This window comes from Rhincodon typus, chromosome 25 (assembly GCF_021869965.1).
Source record: "Rhincodon typus isolate 14 chromosome 25, sRhiTyp1.1, whole genome shotgun sequence".
NCBI lineage: Eukaryota > Metazoa > Chordata > Chondrichthyes > Orectolobiformes > Rhincodontidae > Rhincodon > Rhincodon typus.
The window spans coordinates 31,864,611-31,884,616 of record NC_063356.1 but is presented as its reverse complement, the minus strand read 5'-3'; the positions used below and the strand labels follow the sequence as shown (position 1 = coordinate 31,884,616).

General features: G+C 38.2%; 1 protein-coding gene across 3 annotated transcripts in view; it reads left to right on the top strand.

Annotated features, from left to right (window-relative positions):
- tbc1d22b (TBC1 domain family, member 22B) overlaps positions 1–20,006 on the top strand; it is a 1,108,217-nt gene that overhangs the window by 1,044,757 nt on the left and 43,454 nt on the right. The window lies entirely within an intron of this gene.

Sequence of the window (20,006 nt, the reverse complement as noted above, 5' to 3'; positions counted from 1 at the left end):
GTCCCCCTCCACTGACACCCTCATCCGCTTAGCTGAACGCGTCCTCATCCTCAACAACTTCTCTTTCAATTCCTCCCACTTCCTACAGACAAAAAGGTTGGCCATGGGTACCCGCATGGGCCCAAGCTATGCCTGCCTCTTTGTAGGTTACGTGGAACAATCCCCCTTCCGTAGCTACGCTGGCCCGAAACCCCACCTCTTCCTCCGTTACATTGATGACTGTATCGGCGCTGCCTTGTGCTCCCACGAGGAGCTCGAACAGTTCATCCACTTTACCAACACTTTCCATCCCAACCTTAAGTTCACCTGGACCATCTCTGATACCTCGCTCTCCTTCCTGGACCTCTCTGCCTCCATCTCTGGCAACCACCTGGAAACCGATATCCATTTCAAGCCCACCAACTCCCACAGCTATCTAGAATACACCTCCTCCCACCCACTTTCCTGCAAAAATGCCATCCCCTATTCCCAATTCCTTCGCCTTCGTCGCATCTGCTCCCAAGATGAGGCATTCCACTCCCAAACATCTCCGATGTCCTCGTTTTTCAAGGACCGCAACATCCCCCCACCTCAGTGGTCGAGAAAGCCCTCGACCGTGTCTCCCGCATTTCCCACAACTCATCCCTCACACCCCCTCCCCACAATAACAACCAAAAAAGAATCCCCCTCGTCCTCACGTACCACCCCACCAACCTCTGGATCCAACGCATCATCCTCCGACACTTCCGCCATCTGCAATCTGATCCCACCACCAAAGACATTTTTCCCTCCCCACCCTTATCTGCTTCCCAGAGGGACCACTCTCTCCGGGACTCCCTTGTCTGCTCCACACTCCCTTCCAGCCCCACCACACCCGGCACTTTTCCCTGCAACCGCAGGAAGTGCTACACCTGTCCCCACACCTCCCCCCTCGCCCCCATCCCAGGCCCCAAGAAGACTTTCCACATCAAGCAGATGTTCACCTGCACAACTGCTAATGTGGTATCCTGTATCCGCTGTTCCCGTTGTGGCCTCCTCTACATTGAGGAAACCAAGCGGAGGCTCGGGTACCGCTTTGTGGAACACCTACACTCAGTTCGCACTAAGCAACTGCACCTCCCAGTCACGAACCATTTTAACTCCCCCTCCCATTCCTCAGACGACATGTCCATCCTGGGCCTCCTGCAGTGCCACAACGATGCTACCCGAAGGTTGCAGGAACAGCACCTCCTATTCCGCTTGGAAACCCTGCAGCCCAGTGGTATCAATGTGAACTTCACAAGCTTCAAAATCTCCCCTCCCCCTACCACATCCCAAAACCAGCCCAGCTTGTCCCTGCCTCCCTAACCTGTCCTTCCTCCCACCTATCCCTTCCTCCCACCTCAAGCCCCATCCCCATCTTCTACCTACTAACCTCATCCCACCCCCTTGACCTGTCCGTCCTCACTGGACTGACCTATCCCCTCCCTAACTCCCCACCTACACTTCCCTTTACTGGCTCCATCCCCGCCTCTTTGGCCTGTCTGTCTCCTCTCCACCTATCTTCTCCTCTATCCATGTTCTATCCGCCTCCCCCTCTCTCCCTATTTATTTCAGAACCCCCTTCCCCTCCCCCATTTCTGAAGAAGGGTCTAGGCCCGAAACGTCAGCTTTCCTGCTCCTCTGATGCTGCTTGGCCTGCTGTGTTCATCCAGCTCTACACCTTATTATCTCTATTATCGGAGATAATGCTGTATTATTCTGAGACTAAATGATTTCCTGTAGATTCTAGAATTGTGCACTGTAATAACAGAATGGTTCATTGTTCAATAATCTGTCTTTATTTTTATTGTATGTTCCATGAGCCTAATAACATAATATATTGATGTGATAAATAAGTTATTTGTACCTCACTTTTGTGGATGATGGCACTGGCAAAATGAACTTTCAGTTCTTGATTGCTTGCACAGTCTTCATGTTAGCAATCGATTCGTGCACATGGACACCTCTTCAAACAAATATAAGTGGCAATTATGGACTATTTCTATATATCCACCTGAAAAGCAGCATGACTAGCAAGAGACTGTCTCTTTGCTTAATAGAAAATTTATGCTTCTCAAAGAGAGATTGAAATAGAGTTAAAAGTAACTATGGGAATGAATTGAGTAGAAGCAGAGATTTCATAATTCCAAGTTAAGGCATCAGAATATATTTGGTAACATCTTGCATCAAAGTATAAACTACAGCAATAATAGTTCTGTTCAATTATGCTTTTAGAACTGTAAATGCATCATTTAGCATATATATGCAATTTTGATAAGGTATGATAAGAAATATAACTGGAAGGAATAAAGAAATCACAAGATTACACCTTTTGGTAAACAAGTTATGCAAATTAAGGAAATCACTTGGTTATTTAGATTAGAAGTTCTCTTTATCCAAGCAAAGATCTATCTGTATTTACAGAATACTGGATATGATGCATTTAAGTCACTTGTATTGCGTTGCAAAAAAAAGAATCTGATGTTTGTCTGCTTTCAAATATCAAGCAGCAATAAAGTTTGTACACAAGTGATGTTAGGATATTCATGTTTTTCACTGGGAATATATCAACAAATGTATGGGAAGATTAAAAACAAAATGTTTTAGTTTGTAACATCAGAACAATGCCCTTGGGTGGGTGCTTAAATACCAAACAAGATTTAAATCAAGGTAAATGCCTTGACCTTTTTACTCTAATCACATTTGGAACACCTCTTGACAATTAATTTCTGGGATAATAATTAGGATAACAATTACCATAATAGATAATGTACAAGGATTTTGTCAACATTCTATAATGAATCTTGGCTTTTATCTTCCTATGATGACTCTTTCATATTTTGGCTGAAGTAATTGTTTGGTAAGCAGCAAATTGAATATAATTAAATCTGTAGTATTATGCTTTCACCATTCTTGGATACGAGGAACTGATAGTAAACCACAGCACCAACCTGTCCATCAGCGGTTAGAGGTTAATTGAGAAACACATGATATAATTTACCCTATGAATCGGCATTATTATCCTCCATCTCCCTTGACATAATTTTGCAAATTTCTGTGCCTTTCTTGAAGTTGACCCATTTGTGAATGTAGACAGGGTGTTAAGTAGACTGGCAAGTAATTTGGTTAATAAAATGCCTACAAATTCTTGCAGAAAATAATTTCATTTAAAACGTGTTGAGTTAAAAATTTGTGGATTATTTATCGCAGTACTTCAATAGTTTTAAAGTGTTGCTGATAAAAGAAACACACGTGAAGCTACTGCTCCTGCAGTCGAGATAGATGCAAGAATGCCAAATTTCAGAGGGAGCAACAATTTATATTGCAAGAGAGAAGGGTGCTGGTTGGTTTGTAAATTGCTTGTGATTGGTTGAGGCATTGCCATGGAGAAAGCACAGAGAATTAGTGTCTCGCATGCTTTGTTTAATTTGAAACAAGGCAGGATAATACAGAACTTGTATTTATTTGTACATTTCATGCCTCTATATGTCTAAGCAGCACCCTAGTGAATTAATTACTTGTTGAAAGAAATCACTGTTGCTTTGTAATCAAATTTGGGAGTTTGGAATGGCGTAAAATAATTTTGCGTGAATAGCATTTCAGATGAATGACAGAATTTTCTGTTTGGTGGTGCTGGTTAAAGGAAACCTGTTGACAAGGGTACAGGGTAACTTTCCACTCTGAAAAAAATATCTTGACATCTTTACACGAACAAGTAGCTTAAGCCTTAGTTTAGTATCGCTTTTGAAATAAGACACTCCACGACTGCACTAAAGTGAATGTCTAGTTTATGTGCTCAAATCCTAAATTAAGGTTTGGGTCCCCAAGTTATACATTTTGACATGAATCTAATGGCATGGGTATTATCTTTTACTGGCTATAAGAACCTCACTCAGCAGCCCTGGGATGATCAATTGGAAGGAATGGAGGTGTCATATTGTTGCAGTAGGAGGTATAGGTCTTTCTTTAAAGTTGAAAGTTCATTATGACTGCAATGTAAAAGAATCATCCATCTGAATTTTTTTTTGTTTCTGAGATATGAGCATGACTGTCATGGCAGCATTATCCCTCTCCTGTTTCCTCATTCACCTAGTATAGGCTTGGAGCTGCATGTAATCAAATCCTCTTAAAACTATGATAAAAGATTGGCCCAGATATTCCAATGACCAGATCATTTTTGCAGCAGTGCAAATTAGAGTGGATACCCAACTGGGTAAGGATGATATGCCCCCTTCCCTAAAACACAAATATGAACTGGTTTTGTTCTTACATCAAACTAGTGACTTTCATTCTCATTTTTCTAGGCTCAGCCCCCATATTTTCAGATTTCAACTTCCTGTGTTGTGACTTGATACTGGATTTTACATAATCATACCAGCTGTGTTTCTAACAAAGAAACAGTAAATTAGGGTGGGTTTCCAGCCCACCACCCTCGTCCACGCCTCAGGCTCAACCCCAGAATTCACAGGCTGTATGGATATTAAAATCAGCAGCCTGCCTACCATCGATGATTCAATAGCTAAGGGTCATATGAGCTTGATTTTGCATGGGCAGCTGGTTACTTTCTAAGGGGCAGAAAGGAAACAGGGTTACTACGTTCACGGGGTGTCCGATTAAAATTTGGTGGGGGACAGGATGCAGGCAGTCTGCCCACCTCCCCAACCTCCTACCTATACTCCATTCACTCTGAAAGTACTGCCTGCCAACGCAGAAGCATTCCATTTCCAAGAATGTTAGCTCTTGTTCTTGATGAACCAGAAATAACTCCTTTCAATTTTAACAATCAAAACAGATGATAAGAAAGCTGATAGATCAAAGGAACTTAAATGTACTGCGAAATTACTGATTCTGAATATCTTACATTTAGGATTAATGCTTTCCTCCTCTACTTTGTTCATTTGTATCAGCTGTTGTGTTGTTTGGAGGGTTGAAGAACTCAAAAATAATGGCTAAGGTTTCCTGATGATGATCAGAACTTGATCAGATGGACAAAAATGGTTGTTTACCTTAAGATGAGTTCTCCTTGCGCATTTCCTGGCCCAGAGCCACCTCTTCTGAAGCAGCAAAGAGGAACCCAGAGATCCCCAAAACAAAAGTAGTGGAGAAGGTCAGTGTGGAACCCAAACTCATAGTACAGCCAGCTGAAAAATAAGAGGTATTTTGTGATTTAAGGGCTCTGCAACTACTTCAAAAGCTACTGAGAGAATGCAAATGAGTAAGGTAAGAGCAGAGTGATAATGTAGGGTGTTAAGCTGGGAGATGAGTGAGGAAGATTGGGAGGCAGCTGGAGCTAGGGTGTGAGGTGAGTAAGGGGTTCGGGTGACGAGTGAGGCAAGGTTGCAGAGTCGGGTCCAGCTAGGATAGGGAGGTGGGTTTTACTTCAGATGGCAGGTCTAACGGAATGACTAGGGATGTGTCAGGTGTTGAGAGAGACAGTCGGTGTTAAGTCAGAGGTTCACTTCTATAGTAACCAAGGAGTTAGAACAGGTTTTAATTCCTCGAACCTATTTGTGGCTGACTATTAAGCATAAGTGAGATTGAACCCTCCAAAATCTGTGACAGTCACTCTGAGTGAGGCCTTTTTTGGGAAGGCTCCTGTTGCTGGGTAATTGTTCCAAGGAAATTTCAACCTTCCAGGCAGTCTGTGGGGAGTCACCTGCATTGGGATTTCCATGTGGAGTAAACTCCAATTTGCTCTGCTGCAAAATGACCTGGCCATCAGAAAATCTGGGCCAATCTTTTATCATGGTTCTAAGAGGATTCCATTTCATTTATATAAACATCATCCATCACTTGAACCTTGGTTATATCCTGCTCACCAAATAAATCTTCAGTAAAGTATTGCAGATATTCATAGTGCCATGACTGTATGTTGCATTTTGCTATTAATTTTCACACAGTCTGCTTAAGCTGATTTTGAGGTGATTTTCAGTAATAGCTGATCAGAGACATAGGTTAGATCAAAGCCAATCTTAACAACCTTTGATAAAATATTATCAAATACGTGGCTGAATATTGCCAGAGGTCCTGTTGCATATGAGCCTGAAAGGTAATACACCACAAATAAGGAGGAGCAAAAATATTACAGCTATAATTGGAACTCTTGACATATAGCATAGAGAGAAAGACCCTCATCACTCCAGTCTCGTTACTGAGGTGTCAATATATTATGTCAGCAAATTAAATCATGTGCAACATTGTTCATCTTATGCGAGATTAGATAAAGCAGTGTTAAGCACCAAAGGCATTTGGTGATAAAATTCTAGACTTGGCTAAAAATGTACCTTTTTAGTGGAACTGTAATCAAGGCTTTATTCACAGATACAAATCAAGGCATGTTTGAGTACTGATTAATTAATCAAATTTTGCATACCACTTATAAAACTACATTCTAGTCAATCTGACATTGACCATTAAATTTTACTCTTCTTTTAAAAAAAAAACTGCTTAATGGATAGATGTGACGTTCACATCACCTTGCTCTTTCAGTAAAATTCATTCACAGCTTACTTCCCTCACTCAGTAACTAAGTTAAATTTAATTAGAATGGGTTAAACTCTGCAGAACTCTTATGTTTCATCAACTGACAAGTTTTGTGCTGCTGAATAAATAAATATTGTTGAGATTTGGAATAAATGAAATACTAACATTTCTAAATGACTTTGGGAAGACCTGTTTCACAGAAGAAATAATGCAAAAACATCACAATTTAATATTTTGAATTTTTGAACTCAATAGAACATCATTTTCAATCTTGTAGAAATGCAACACTGTTGAATGATGAACATGTTACTTTGAGGTTTTAATTGCTGGTTTAAAAAAAAATTTCTCCCTGTCTCAAGTTTTCCAAGTCAATTTAACCAGTGTATTGAAGTGCTATTTCTTGAGCTTTTACACAATTTTATGCTTTTTTCAGTAGCTTATTTATCATGCTCATAATTCTCATGTCAAAACATTAATAAAATACATGAAAAATTTGGACACAAGTCACTGAATCCCCTAATCATTATTGCCTAACTCTAATAATTCTCACTTCTATTGCCAAGCATTTTCTATATTCTATTAAAAACTATATGCTTGAGCTCATGTGTACTTTTCTTTATTTTTTCTAAATAACCTGTTCAGCGATGTTTACTACACACTTCTGGAGCAGGTGCAACTTGAACCCTGTCTTCCTGGCTCCGAAGTAGGAATACCGTTACTGCACCATAACATTCGCCCCCCCCGCCCCAATTGTGTACCATAGCTAACAACGTGATTTGCGCCATTTGTTGAGCTTTAAGGATCATGATTTGTTGCCATAATGGTAGGTAGCATGCAAGTTTTCTGCTGGTTCTACATTTACCTGATTGTAGCATTTCTAGTAGCTGCCTGATCTCTCAGCGAGACTCTGAGCAGTGTTTATAGAAAGCACATGAAAGTATATCTTTCCTACTTGTCTTAAAGATAATTTGTCCGCCCTCTCAGGGAGCTTCATTGAACCACAGAATGCTCCTGGCAAATGATGTGGCCAACATTCTACAGGAGAAAAATGTTACACAAAGCCAAAGAAAGGGTTCCCATGTTCATGAAAGTGGAGAAGAGGTGAAACCTTGTTGGTCCATGGGGAACCAGAAGACCTTCAAGGATTACCCTCAAGTGCCTGGGAGCATTTGACCAAGAAGGTCCATTCCTGGAGTTTGGGCCCAAGAAGCTAACAGTAGTTCCAGGAGAGGACTGACTTATATTGCACATGGCCACTATGGGTGAATATACTTTCACATGAGCTTAAATGTACCCTAAACTACCAACTTCTCAACTGCTCACTCCAACAGATCCCTGTCACTCACCCATTACTAGTCCCTGGAACTCAAGGCTCCCATCTAACATCCAGAAGCTCTATTATCTCTCCTGCCCTGACTAAGAATGTTTAGAATATCAATAAATTTATGCCGTATATCCCCCTCAGCTACTGGTTCATTATCATCCTGCTGCCTGGTTATGATGAGCAAGTTGCAGGAAATATGACCACAGATTTCTTACTTTCCACCCCACTGCCATTTCCCTTATCCTAGCCTTCCCCGTACATATTTCAACTGTGGTTCTTCATCTAACTCTTTCTTTTGCAGCAAAAAAAATGGCATGAATCAAAACACGTTGTCTTTCCCTTCTCCCCACTAACTTGTAAGCTTCTTATATCACCATGATATTTGTATAAAAAGGCTTTATTAGATGCTGTGAAGGTTTCTGGAACCAAATTCTCAAGATCCTTCTTGCTTTGACAAGTAATTTTTCTGTTATTACATTTTATTTTCAGGGTAGGTGTGACATTTATTATTTCCCTTCCCATTAGTTTTTAATCTTTCATTGATGTAGTGAACCTATTCCACTTCTTCCAATTGTATTTGTGTTCTGAAAAGGTGAAAATAGCCCTTGATGTCTGAATATAAACTTATTAATTTAATAGCTTCTGTATGTTTCCATATAATTACTTACATAGCCTGTTGTCTATATCCAAGGTGTGGGCCACTTCGCTATTTCATTTATGCATGTAGCCCCCAATCTAACGATGCATTCCTTGCCATTTACTATTCTGCAGGTGATTTGAAATAAATAGCAAACAGAAAATTAGTTCTGTTTGTATAAGCAAACATTCTAATAAAATTGACTTTACATTTTGAACAAGTTCAGAGCGGCTGCACTGTATTAAAATTAGAACAACAGATTCCATTTAAGGGTGACTTTTTGTGCACTGTAAAATGTAATCTGTAAGCATACTTTGTGTTTACCCATTCAACTGAAATTAACTTGAATGCCAGAATGAAGGCTAAGTAAGTAGAACTATAAATGAGGGTTGCTGCATCTGAAAATGTGTAATCTATATTTATATTTTCAAATCATCTTGTATTAAATATATATTTCACACTCCAGATGATAAAAAATAAGATTAATGTTGCATTCAAAGAGTATTGTAGTCAAAAGATAATTGCAGTTTTGCTCAATTATTTGACTCTGCTGGATAAACAGATTGCCAAGTGGTTGCAATAAATAACTTATACAGTCTTCACAACAGGTGTGTGCTCTTAACATTTGACTTTTAGTTTTCAGAATAATTATCATTCTTTCATTTCAATTGCAAGTACCCCCAAAAAAGGTTGAAAATGTTATGCATTTGAAATATAAATATCTCCTCTGAAGCTTCAAAGACGAAACAGATATTTGATTGAAATATTGAAATTTAGCCCAGAGGCTAAAGGTAGATCACTTTTCAAACATTTTCAACTATTTCATTTGTGGCCCCACTGTAGCTCAAAACTCTCTTTGCAGTAATGCACTCAAAGAAAGCAGAGTTAGCGAATCAGTTGAATGCCAGAAATAATAGTTCCTAGACGGTTCATTTCTAGACTGCAGGGTAGTCTACTATGTACTAGCAGCTGTTGTTCTGTCAGGAGTTTTGAGTCTTGTTTATATCTGAAACTGAAAGTTCTGGAGTTCAATCCTATAACCAATTTGTAGTTATTGAAAAAAATAATGCAGATGTTTTATTACTTAGCTAACTGTTTGTCTTTTGTTGCAAGCTTATCTGCACATCTTCCCTTTGTGTTTTTCAAACCTTGCAAACAGCATTTAATCAAGAATCTAAAACAAATGTTTTGTATTTAAGCTTAACCTCTGTCATATTTTGGATATTGCCATTGAAATTGAGCTTTGAGAAGCCCAAAGGCTGATATCTTAGTAATATCTGTATGGAATGGGATTGATCTGTAATTCTTAAGTTATTTAAGAAATTTAAGCTCCTTAAATTTCATGCAAATCAGTAAGAAGTACTACAAATAATTCTGAGGTTACCCCATCATTTATAGTGTTGTAGGTATAAATATTCTGCTTGCAATTTGATAGTTACTCGAGTGAAGATTAAATCTCTTCAAAGTGTCTTTGGACCCCCAACCTTCTGGTACAACTACATGGAGGGGTCTGCTCTGTTATGTTTCTGTTTTCAGAGTAAAAGTTTACATATTTGAATAGAAATATATCTGATTTAAGGGCTTTTTAATCTAACTTTCACTTCTGTATTCATTATATCATAGAAATCTAGGAATAGAAATAGGCCATTCTACTACTCCAGGTTATTTCTCCATTTATTTAGATCATTGCTGGTCTGGACATCAATTTTATTTACCTGCTTTTATTCTATATCCTCTTATGCCCTTGTCTAACAAACTTCTATCATTTTCAGACAAATTGCAATTGATCCAAAATCCACAGCCTTAAATCCTATGTCCCCTACTGGAAAACACTCTGCACCCAGCAAATTGATGCCACCCTGATTTCTCAATGGTGCATTTCCTGGTTGACTGCAAACACTACCAAGTGCAACCTGGTAACTGACCCCAATATGACATCCCAGCCTTAAATATTCAACAAAATATCTGGACAACTGTCAACGACTTGAATACAGAGCAGGAAAAATCACTAATATTCTTAATTTTCAAACCAGGCAGGTAGTTTCAGATTGGCTAGGGCATTGTCATGGAAGGGCAGTAGATTTTAGCCAATTGCATGATCCCTTTCATTGAAAAGTTGTAATGTATGTCTGTGCCTTTTGCCTGCATAGTATAGGGTCCTGAATATTTACGTAATTTATAACTCATGTAAATGTGTCACACTGTGGACCTGGTTGATGATTTTAAATTTAAATTCTGATGTAATTCTTAGCATAGTCCAGATTATTTAACAAATTATTTCCAGTAGAAGATATACATCTAATGGGTAGAAATACTTTGAGGCTTGCAAGCACTGGTTGGCTCAGGATGAGCAACATACTGCCAGCTGCAGATGGTCAACGAGACATGTTGTTTGATGTAGTCCGCCAGTCATTGGCATGTGCAGCCTAAATCCCTGCATTGCAACAGCACTGGAATTTATACATTTTTTTTTGTGCAGTTAACAAAACATCATTTTGGCTTTATGGCAGCATCCCTTCACTCATGGTTGCACTGGATAGTAGCAACTTGAAACAGCTAGCTTCACTTGGGGAAATGTTTGAAACAACTTCCCCTTCCAGGGTAAACTGAGATAGACTGGACACCATTCTGAGCCAAAGGTGATGAATGTAGGCCCTTTCATGAGTTTTTGTGATAATATATTGAGTGGTGATTTCATTGAGTTCGTACGTTGCTCTACAGAAATGCCTGTTACATGATTGTGATATTTTATAGAGAAAGAAAATGGGTTAGATTGATATATCTAGTCTGTGTTCGAAATGCAAGTAATTTTGCCAAGTAAGCAAAATTCATCCTCCGCCTCTGGCGCACTCTATTTTGGGAGGATTTCCTTTACTAAATACTAAATGGAACTAAATCCTTCAAATTGAAGCAAACTTTACTGAGCACACATTTTTGATTGAGTTGTTTCAAACATTTCCCCAAGTGAAGCTAGCTGTTTCACGTTGCTACGATCCAATGCAACCATGAGTGAAGGGATGCTGCCATAAAGCCAAAATGACGTTTTGTTAACTGCACAAAAAAAATGTATAAATTCCAGTGCTGTTGCAATGCAGGGATTTAGGCTGCACATGCCAATGACTGGCGGACTATATCAAACAATATGTCTCGTTGACCATTATCATGCAGGATAGAATGATCTGTCTCAAAGCACAGCTTACATGATGAGCTGTGGCCCTATTCATGAGGCTGCCAAAAAGACCTTGTAGCATGTGGGACTGCAGGAATCCCGAGGTATATATTGAGTAGTGAATGAAAACAAAGGTGAGAGGTTATTGGTATTTCCATCAGATGCACTTTTCATAGTAACTAACAAAGATGCAAGCAAGAGTTGGCTGTAAAAGGGATTCCATAGCAAGGCCATCCATTTGACACAAAAACTGTGTTCTGAGCAAGGGTCACCGGACCTGAAAAGTTAACTCTGTTTTTTCCTTCACAGATGCTGCCAGACCTGCTGAGCTTTTCCAGCACTTTGTTTTTGTTCCTGATTTACAGCATCCGCAGTAATTTTGGTCTTTATCATCTATTTTGACATTCATGATATCGTTGAAATTGAACTCAACTGCACAAATTTCTGAGTTAATGAGTTCAAGAAATACAGTTTCAAACATAGTGAGACATCTAGATTGCCAACTCTGTTTCTGGCATCCTAGTTCTGACGAATGAAAGATGAAATGCTTCAATTTCTAGTCTCCGTTTAGCAATGCTTATTTTATATGTGTAGTTTAGCTCATACTTTCAACACTTTTAGGTAAGTAACTTCATAGCAATAGCTGTGGATTAAATTACACTTTTATCTTGTTTAAAATGTAAAGCTTTGCTGCCAGTTATTTTAAAATTGAAACATTCAAATCAAAAGAACTCTTCATATGAGCTTATACAAATCATTGAGTTCATACATTGCTCTACAGAAATGCCTGTTACATGGTTGTGATATTTTATAGAGAAAGAAAATGGGTTAGATTGATATATCTAGTCTGTGACCGAAATGCAAGTAATTTTGCCAAGTAAGCAAAATTCATCCTCGGCCTCTGGCGCACTCTATTTTGGGAGGATTTCCTTTACTACTATGGAACTAAATCCTTCAAATTGAAGCAAACTTTACTGAGCACACATTTTTGAACCAAGGTCTCCATTTTGCTGAGTCTTCTCATTTAACTCGGGAGCGTATTTACTAGTTGTAAGTTGAACTAAATGAAGCAAAACCAAATTGGCTGACTTGTCAATTAAATCATTTTACTTCACTCACAGGACAATAAATTAGACTAAACAGAAAATCAATTAACTGTTTTAATATTTGTAGGTTTGGCTTAACCAGATAACACATTTCAGCAAAGCATTATTGCATGAGTAAACATTCATGGTGTGTAAAGCAGAATGGTATTGATAACATAGACAGTGTCTAATCTATGCCACTCAGTCACCTCGCCTTGTTACATTGCACTGATCAGCCTTAAAGCCCAAAAGAAAGTTAATAACTAAGAAGGTCTGCGTTATGGCAGTCTGACTGCATTCCATGCCAACCCTTTGAGTAATCTGAATTGGGGAAATAGAAAGGAAAAGATAAAGAGGCTGACATGGCTTTGCCTCTGTAACTCTGTTAGGTGTACATTTGATGTAGCAATCATTCTCTCAAACAGTTAAAGTATCAAGATCAATCAAGTAGAAGTTAATCCGATAGGTTTAACTGCTGAACTGAAATAAACATTTGTAAAATACAGTGGAAAAATTTATGAACTCCTCCCTGAAAACACTGTTGAGGCTAGATCAATTAAAAAGTTCAAAACTGAAATTGATAGTTTTAATGAGCAAGGTTATTGTGGTTTATGGAATAAAAGTGAGGATGGATGTTGAATTTTGTGTACAGATCAGCCATTGTCTAATTGTGAATGGTGGAACAAGCTCGAAGGGCAAAATGGCCTATTTCTGTTTCTATAAAGCAAATGAATTGTCTATGCTAACTGAAAAACTGTTTGTTGAATTGCATAGTGTAAAAGCATATTTAATTATCAGAATGTCAATGACTGTTCTACTTGAGTAACCTGGCAGGGTAAGTTCATCAGTGCAACATTTGGTATTGTGTCATCTTTGCTATTTGTTTGATTAGTTTGTGTTCTTCAATTTCCATAAATTTGTGCAATTTGGTATTCATTTAATTCAGGACTGTTTTCCATTAAATTAACTGCAGAGATATATTTAGAACAATAATGTTTGAGCTATATTTTCCTGTATTACAATGCACCTGAGGTACAAAGGTCCAATGCCACATATAACTTGCCTACTGTTTTGAAGACAATTGAACTTTATTATCCTAACCAGAATTAAAGTGCTTTTTTTTTGTTTTTGCTTTTAAAGCCTCAGTATTGTTGAATGCTCGATGATGCCGTGATAACTGATAGACTAAGGTTCTGTTCTTTTTACATTTTTGCATGATGTCCAATATTCAGCTACCTCAGTAACCATTGATGTCACAACTGTTCCTTTCTTAAAGTGTAGAAATGGATTCATTTGTTTTTTTAAATCTAAATTTAACTTGTTTCTTAAGTGACTTTTCAGCCTTTTTATTTTCTCCTCATCTCCAAAGTTGTTTCATTGGCTGTATTAATACAACAGATAATTATATTAATTTTTTTGGGAAGTGCAACAAATTTTGTGTGGTGAATCGGCATATTTTCTTCATAAATTTTACAAATCAATCCTCCTTTTTGAAATAATTGAGATGGTTTCTTAATGATCATTTAACACTTTTTTTACTCTGAGTTAGAAGGTGGCTTATTTAACATTTACCCTGGAAGCTGAACATTTTGTCTAAGCTGACCTTTCACAACAATACTGATGGCATGATGTGTTGATGGAGAAAGATTATAACCTTAGCTGCAAAATATCAAAGCTCCCAGATGTTTATTCTGGTGTATATAAAAGACCACAATCTTTTATTGGTGACAACACAGAGATCTCCAAATGTATTGGTCAATATTTATCACTCAACAAATATTCCTTTCAATTTGCAGTCTTGAGAGAACTAAAGGTATTATCAGTGTAAAGAAGAGGTGACATTTTAGGTCAGGCAATGCATGCTAGGTGTGAGGCTTTGTTTAGAATACAGACTAGTCAGACTGGTTTTATTCTCAAGTAGGAATTTATAAAACTTTATTGACTGTATAAATTGTGCACTTTTTGAACAAGATAAAATGTGTTTTTTGAACAGTGCGCTTCTTGAACAATGTAAAATGTAAAGAAATTCACCCGTGTGTGTGTGTGTGTGTGTGTGTGTGTGTGTGTGTGTGTTTGTGTGAGAGAGAGGGAGAGAGAAAGCCTTCAGAGACTGTGTGTGTGTGTGTTCGTGTGTGTATAGTGTGGTGGTGTCATGACGTAAATCTATGGGGTGAATTTGTACTTAGAGACATTTTATTTCATTCAAAAAGCGCACAATTTATGGACAGCCAATTTGGTGTTTTATAAATTCCTACTTTAGAAATAAAACCAGCCTGACTAAACCAAAACACAAAGAGATTCTAAGCAAGGCCTCACATCTAACATGCAGTGTCTGACCAAAAATGTCACCACTTCTTTACACTGATAAAACCTTTAGTTCTCCCAGGACCGTGACTTGAAAGGAATTCGGGGATTTACTTATACATATTAATCAATTAAAACCTTCTAACTGATTAACTTGGAAGAAATGATTCACCCCACAGATATATATATAAATGTGTGTGTGTGAGAGAGAGAGAGAGAGCGCGAGAGGTGATGCTGTTAAAACAGGACGGGAAGGAAGATTTTACAGATGCAGAACAGTGTGGTGGGATCACCTGTAGTGCGACATCAATGCAAGATCACGGTTGAGGCCGTCTTCATGCACTTATCCCATAGAGAGTGCTGTTGCCCCAAACTGCAATCTCTAACCAATCACTGAACTGATGGAAACGTAACCTTATCTCACTAATAAATCCTTCGTGAAAATCACATCCAACTTATTTCTTAATAATTACATACTCCGCTCAGAATTTCCACTGAACGCCTCGCTGGTCCCAAAAAAAGTAAATTTGACAATTTGTGAAATATCATGTTTATGATATTGAAAATAATCATATCTTTGTCTTTCTCTTACATTTGCTTATTTCAGTTCCTACCTTAATCTCCTGTCTATGTTGCAATCTTTATTTTCCTCTCCCAACGTTTTTAAATAAAACTGAAAATATCAGTTCACTCCTAGAATTCTCCGAACTGTTTGGTTATTTACCCTGCTGACGAGTTTGCTGTTATTAAATGTCTAGAAATCTCCTTAAGTTGGCACCAGATTCAAACAGACTTTAGAAAAGGGAATACCCAAGTACAGAGATTGCTCGATGTTTAGGATAAATTTCTGTAAGATCAGCAGTGATGCAGTCACTATGCCTTTGACTACAAAATCTGAACCATAGGTGTGCTGAGTTTTAAGCAAAATAGATTGGAATCTTGGGGTCAAAAATCATCAAAACATACTGTTGTTATAGAATAGTAAAATAACCGTACCATGTACAAAATAATTTCATTCTTCAGGCTAAATCTGCCTCTTAAATTTTCTGACTGCTTGTCCAACATAGAGTATTAGATTGGGAAGACCAGAAGCAATTGTGTGTAGATGCTGTCACCAACTCCATTCCTCACTTTAGCAGCTGCCTGAGGCCGACTCAAACAGTTCACAGCCTTGGTCTTGTACGTAACCAAAAATTACACTTCCAGCCACAAGAGTCAGGAACAATGACTGTTTCTAATTCTATAACCACACCCAGTGATGCTTTTGCTTCAGTTTATCTGCAGTGAAATTCGCATCCATGCCTTTGTTAGCTCCAGATTTGATTATTCAGACAAACCCCCGAGTGACATTGCACATTCTGTCCTTTGAAAGGTTGTCTTCCTTTGTTGTATTTCACACCAAGTCCTGCTCACTTCTCTTACTGAAATACCTGCTGTGCAAGCAGCATTCTAATTTTAAAATTCTTAGACTTGTTTTGCAAGTCCACAGTGGCTTCAACCCCTCCTATCTGTAATCTCTTCTAAACCTAAACCCTTCTGTGATGTCTGCTGATCCAACTTCAGTTTTTTGACCATTTCCCATTTTGTGGTGGCTGTGTTTTCAGTGGTTTAAGCCCCCTGAGCTTTGGAGTTTTCTTTCTACACTTTCTGTCTCTTGGCTTTCTTTCTGTGAGGTACATCTTAAATCTTTCATCTTCACCAAGCTATTGGCTGTTTGACTTAATATCTCCAGATATAGCTCACCGTTGAAGTTTCATAGTGTTCTTGTAAGGAGCTTTGGGATGTTTTATGTTAAAGGCAGTATGTAACTGGAAGGTGCTGATGTAAGTGCTCCTTTTTCCTACCTGTTAAATTTCTGATTGCTGTTTCGGTAATCTAGTTTTTCACTACAATTTAGATTGACTGAAAACTGAACTTTCACACTCTCCTGCATAAATTGTTACTGATCAGTTTATTTGTGCTTTCAAGTTCTTTTTGAAATCAGTAAAGCTGTTTTTATGCAATAAAAGTGAAAGGATGGTTGGCATATTGTTCTCCTGTCATTGGCTGAACTAGGAGGTATAAAACTGACTTATTTTGTTCTGGCAGCAGGCCATATTTATTTTTTGCTAGAGTTTTTGATTTGTTGTCAGGTTTGACAAGTTCCTGCCTGGCATCTATCAGGGAAAGAATTGAAAATGAAACAAGCAAAATTCGTTTTAGGAAACAGATATAAACACCACTGCTCTGATATCAGAATTGCAGTGTAAAAATACTTTTTGTCCATTGTACAGTCAATTTACACCAATCACTTGCTATGTACTACAAATGCACTGAAATTAAAGGTTACACAATGTTACTTCTTCAATCGGAGTTCAGAGTTTGAATATTCTTGTCTTTTAAAAGTAGCTTGATATGCCTTTAAATAGAAGCTGTTTTGAAAAGTAAACATCGCCATAGTTACCATACTATAGGCCTGCTCTGTCATGAGAGAGAGTTTAACTGGTTGTAGTTTAATCCAAGGATCACCACACTTCAGGCCAGGGGAGAGGTTGTGAAGGAGAGTCCTTCATGGTAATCAAATCCATGCTATTTAGTATCACTCTGCAATTTGAACCAGCCATCCAGCCAACTGGTCTATCCAACCCCCAATTTTAAAAAGTAAATGATATACAAACAGTAACAGAAGTTGCTGGAAAAGCTCAGCAGGTCTGGCAGCATCTGTGAAGAAAAAAATCAGAGTTAGCTTAAGCAGAGGATTGATTAGCTAACAGGAAACATTGCATTGGCATAAACAGGTCATTTCTTGGTTTGGCAAGATGTCACGAATGAGATGACATGGACTTGGTGCTGGGACCTCAGCTGATCACATCTACATCAGTGACATGGATGAAGGGACCAAATTTATCTTTGCTAAATTTGCTGTTGACACAAATTTATGTAGGGAAGTAAGTTTTGAAGAGGATGTAAAGAGTCTTCACAGACATTAGTTAATTGAGAGGGCAAAAAAAATTGGCAAATGGAGTATAATGTGGAAAAATGTGACTTGTTAATCTTGGCAGACAGAACAGAAATGCAGGACAACAAGGTGCAGGGCTGGATGAACACAGCAGGCCAAGCAGCATCATAGGAGCAGAGAGGCTGACGTTTCGGGCCTAGACCCTTCATCAGAAAAGGGGGAGGGGAAGGGGGTTCTGAAATAAATAGGGAGAGAGTGGGAGGCGGATAGAAGAGGGATAGAGGAGAGGATAGGTGGAGAGGAAACAAACAGGTCGAAGAGGCGGGGATGGAGGCAGGTGCTAAGGAAGGTGATGTGGCTGTAGTACCTGGTTTGCTGAAATGCAGCTTATTTAAAAGGAGAGAGATTCAGAACTGTATAGTGCAGAGGAGTCTGGGCGTCCTGATACATGAATCATAGAAATTACTCTGCAAATACAGCAAATGACTAGGAAGGAACAAGTGGAATGTTATCATTTATTGCAAGGAGGAGGAAGTATAAAAGCAGGGAAAGTTTTGCTAGTTTTACAGTGCATTGGTAAGACTAATACTATGTAGAGTTTTGATCTCTTTATTTAAAGAAGGAAATAATTGCATTAGAAGCACCACAGAGAGGTTCCATTCCATTGATTGCTGAGATGCAAGGTTTGTCTTACGAGGAATGATTGAATAAGTTGAGTTTGTACCATTAGCTTTTGAGAGAATGAGCACTGGTTTTATTAAAACATGCAAGATTGTGAGGAGACTTAACACATTCCTATTTCACATGTTTATATTAGTACACATTGATAGATTTTAATTGGCTGGACAGTGAAATTACAATTGGATCCTCTTCCAAGACACTTTCAGAGAATGCATTCCAGATTTTACTAACTTCTGTTTTTTAAAAAAATGTATTCATCTCTGTTCTGTAACATTTGCCACTCATTTAAGTTCTGAAATCTCGGTTTATTTACCCTTCAGATGGAACCATTATCCATTAATGTGCTTCAGGACATAATAAAAATAAAATTTGAAAGACTGATAAGTTGACAAATTGTAAATATCAAATAAGAAAAGAATATCCTCTGAAATACTATGTAAAGACATTATCTCTATACTTCTCAGTGTCTCTGCCACTTATTGGTGCATGTTTTATGCTTTTAAAATACTAGTTAGAGATTACATGAAAGCAGGCATTTTGAGTTGGGTTTTCCTCCATCTATTGAAGTCATGAAGTTCCAGTTCAAAGGCTTAATGAATCAAGAGTGCTGCCTAGAACCCACTACTTCCTTCCATAATGTTATGTGATTGGACCTTCACAATATCGCATGAAGGCAGGTTTGCATCGAAGATACTTCTAAACAATTGTTATGCATCAAAGAATGTGTTAACAAAGGCAAATTGCTAACTAGACGATAAAGGTGTGTGGTATTCACCCTCTGTGAGTCAAAGTGATATGGGCTATACTACATGTAGAGGCCTCTTAAGCCCCAACTAGTTCTTATATGCTCATGAAAAACCAACAAACACATTAAACATTTTTACCTTATCCAACTCTGGAATTTCTGACCACTTCATTAATTGGGAATGAATTCTACTTTTTGCAAGAAATTATGACAATGTGAGACACTGACAAATTGTCTTTGCTTTACTGAAGATGATGTGTAGGGTTGTCTTATATTTCCCTTTTAGCTTTTGGCAATTTTCTCTCCCTCCATACTTGTGTCATTTAAAGTGTGATTTTACAGGTAAGTACCACACACCATATGGCTGAATGACTCTTGTTAACATATGACCTGTGTTGGTGAATAATGGCAAATCAGCCAGACGCAGAGGAATCATACCCTGATTGTCTTCTCATCCAATTATGTACACATCTAACTGGGATTGTATGATAAACAGCAAGAGTGACATTGCTGTCTGTTTTTCTAGTTTTCTTTCTCAACATGCTTAGATTAATTCTAGCGTGTCTTCATACATTGGTATAATTAGCTGATTAGTTGAAACTCAGGACTTTCTTGATATAACAAGGTGTAGAGCTGGATG